Source organism: Mus caroli, chromosome 10 (genome assembly GCF_900094665.2).
Source record: "Mus caroli chromosome 10, CAROLI_EIJ_v1.1, whole genome shotgun sequence".
Classification (NCBI taxonomy): domain Eukaryota; kingdom Metazoa; phylum Chordata; class Mammalia; order Rodentia; family Muridae; genus Mus; species Mus caroli.
The window spans coordinates 57,415,907-57,419,578 of NC_034579.1; the positions used below are offsets into that span (position 1 = coordinate 57,415,907).

Below are 3,672 nucleotides of genomic sequence, written 5' to 3' on the forward strand. Positions count from 1 at the left end.
TGTATGAAGACAGCTACAGTGTACTTACATATAATAAATAAATAAATCTTTAAAAAAAAAAAAAAAGAAAAACCAATGTGTGTGTGTGTGTGTGTGTGTGTGTGTACACTGGCCATGATGGGAGTCTTTTGAAACTCAAAGCCTACTCCTAGTGACCCACCTTCTCCAACAAGGCCACATCTCCCAATCCTTTACTACAGTTCCACCAATCAGGGACCAGTATTTGTTTATTTAATTTAATTTTTTGGTTTTTCCTGCCTCTGCCTCCCAAGTTCTGAGGTTAAAGGCATGCACCACCACTGCCTGGCACAGGGACGGAGTATTTAAGAATATGAGACTTTGGGAGCTATGATGGTTTGTGTATGCTCAGACCAGGGAGTGGCACAATTAGGTGTGGCCATGTTGGAGTACTTGTGGTGGCCTTGTTGGAGTAGATGTGTCATTGTGGGCATGGACTATATATAAGACCCTCACCCTAGCTACCTGAAAGTCAGTATTCTGCTAGCAGTCTTCAGATGAAGATGTAGAACACTCAGTTCCCTGCACCATGCTGACATGTTCCCACCTTGATGATAATGGACTGAACCTCTGAACGTATAAGCAGCCCCAATTAAATATTGTTCTTGGAGTTGCTTTGGTCATGGTGTCTGTTCACAGCAATAAATCCAAGATAGGGGCCATTCTCATTCAAACCTCTACATGAACCCTTCCCATACTGCCCTGGCCTTCCCAGAGGTACTTTGAATATTTTTTTGGATCCTAGTTTGGGGTCAGCATTGAGATCAGAGATACCAATATCCATCAGAAAACTATTTTGAAAGCCTCTAAGGGGAACCCAGACGTACAACAGATTGCATACACTGCCAAGGATTTTGTTCTTGGCAGCCATTGCATCACCAGATCCCCATGAAGAAGGAACCCTATCTCAAAATACAAAAACAAAACAAAATTTTTTTAATCTGCAGAAGAAAATAATTATACTCCCAGTAAGCTGGCCTCAAATTCAGAAATCTGCTTGCCTCTGCCTCCCCAGTGCTGAGATTAAAGATGTGCCACCATGTCTGATTAGAGTTTAAGACAGAATCTCATATATGGCAGGGTGGCCTCCAACTTAGTATTTAGCTGAAGGTGACTGAATTCCTCAGACCCCCGCCTCTGCTTTCCTAGGGCCATGTCTCAGACAATCTTAGCACAGTGTCTCAGATGTGTCCACCACACCCTGTGTTGCTGCTCCTCCTCCTGCTGCTGCTCCTTTTTCCTTTTTTTTTTTTTTTTTTTTTTTTTTGTGAAGATTTTTTTATTTATTACATGTTAAGTACACTGTAGCTGTCTTCAGACACACCAGAAGAGGGAGTCAGATCTCGTTGCGGGTGGTTGTGAGCCACCATGTGGTTGCTGGGATTTGAACTAAGGACCTTTGGAAGAGCAGTCGGGTGCTCTTACCTACTGAGCCATCTCACCAGCCCCTTTCCTTTTTTTTTTTTTAAGGTTTATTTATTTATTTTATGTATTTGAGTACACTGTGGCTGTACAGATGGTTGTGAGCCATCATGCGGTTGCTGGGAATTCAACTCTTTGGATCTTTGGAAGAGCAGTCAGTCCTTTTAATCGCTGAGCCATCTCTCCAGCCCTCCTCTTTCCTTTTTTAAAAAATAATTGCTTCCTTAGTTATTATGTGTGTTTTCCCTGTGTGTATGTATGTATGTGCGTATGTGCACCCTGTGCAGTCCTGGTGCGCACAGACAGAAGAGGCTGTCCAATCCCGTGGAACTAGAATTACTAGAATGGTTGTGAGCTACCATATGCCATAACCTCTGCAGGAGCAGCTCGTGCTTCCAGCCCTTTGCTCAGGTTCAGATTCACTAAGTTGCCCGTGGCAGCCTTGCACTTGCCCTGTAGCACAGGCATGCTCTAAGCTCAGGATCCTTGTGCAGCCTTTCCAGTAGGTAGGATCACATGTCTGTGCCACCCGACTCCGTGATGTTCCAGTACTGAATGGGTTAAATGAGAGTGTAGCAATCTTGGCACAGTGTCTACAGTCAAATCTCTTAGCCTATTGCTTGCTACAAAGTGAACACTCAATTTTTCCTCTTCCTCCTCCTCCTCCTCCTCCTCCTCCTCCTCCTCCTTCTTCTTCTTCTTCTTCTTCTTCCCCCCCCTGAGACTGGGATCTCTCTGGGTAGCCCTGGCTGTCCTGGGACTCACTTTGTAGACCAGGCTGACCTCAAACTCAGAAATTTGACTTTTCCTGTGGTACAAACACAAAATAAGAACAGTTTTTGGATATTGGAGTTCATTGTAATAAGGCTGTACTTGAATGTCTCTCACATCACCAAAGGATTTTACCTTCATAGTAGAAAAGCTAAGAGTTGACAGTTCTGCTGCGCCAAGGAATGAATTGTAGGCACAATTTTTGGATACAGATTTCCTGCTACGATCAAAGTTATTTGACTTGAGTGATTGTCGTCATTCTCAGCCAGCAGGGAACAGGTTATATTAATTTAAGAAATGGTGTGTATATTAAGACTGTCTATCCATGAAGTCATTCATCAACTGTTTCAATGAGCAATGGCTCTGCTTGGAGGGTGGCACAGATGTTAGGTGAAGGTAAGATTCTGGTTCATTGGCTGTGATGATGTTGAAAAGCATTTATCTCAGACTAAGAGTAACTTATAAAGTCCTCTTATTCAAAATTGATACAATAATTATAAATATCAAGCAAAGCCTTCAGTCTCACTCTTTGCTGTTCTCTTACAAGCCACCTCCCAAATTGATTGTCTACATTTCTTTTGGCTGTATAAATAATTTTGAAATATGTAAGCTGTTCTGAAAAACATAGTATAGTGTAAAAACGTCCAATAAACAATCCTACTATTAGAGAGACTGAGATAGGAGAAACATGGTTTCAAGACCATTATGTGGCACATAGCAAGGCCCTGTCATGTACTAACAAGCAGAAAGAGTATATGGATTGTACAATAATGAGCCTATTTCTTCCATTACCAAATTAGAGAGAAGTAGGGTTTTGACACAGGCTCTCATGTAGTCTAGGCTGGCTTCTAACTTGGCATGTATCTGAGGCAGATCTCCTGCTTCTGCCTCCAAGTGCTGGGATTATAGGAGTGTTCCCATGCCTGCTTCTAGTAGGAAAGCCTTCTTATGTGTGTGCTTAAATTAAATAATTTTTCCTTTATTTTTATTTTTGTGCTGGGTGCTTTTGTATGTATGTCTGCACACCATATACAGGTAGTGCCAATGAATGCCAAAAGAGCATTGAATACCCTGGTACTGGAGTTACAGATCATTATGGACAGCTGTGTAGATGCTGGGAGTTGAACTCAGGTCCTCTGGAAGAACAATCAGTGTTCTTAACTGGGAATTACCTCTCAAGCTCCTAAAATTCTCTCCCTCTCCCGCTCCCTCCCCCTCCCCCTCTCCCCTGTCCCTCTCCCTCTCTCCTCTTTTTCTCTCTCTCTTTCCTTTTTTCTTGAGCCAGGGTTTCTATGTTGACTTGGCTGTATTGAACTTGGAGTGTAGAGCAGTTGGGACTCAAACTCACAGGCCTCTGCCTCCTGAGTGCCGGTATTAAAGGCTAAAGGCATGCACCACCATAACTGGCTTCCTAAAATTTCTTTTCTTTTCTTTTCTTTTCTTTTCTTTTTTTTTTTTTTT

At 42.5% G+C, this 3,672-nt stretch overlaps 1 protein-coding gene and 1 non-coding gene across 3 annotated transcripts in view; one reads left to right on the top strand and one right to left on the bottom strand.

The window, feature by feature from the left end:
* Positions 1–3,672, top strand: part of Slc25a16 (solute carrier family 25 member 16) — a 24,690-nt gene that overhangs the window by 2,273 nt on the left and 18,745 nt on the right. The window lies entirely within an intron of this gene.
* LOC115032194 lies at positions 808–936 on the bottom strand. Its single transcript, XR_003837852.1, has one exon. It is a non-coding gene; the product is annotated as a small nucleolar RNA SNORA70 (small nucleolar RNA).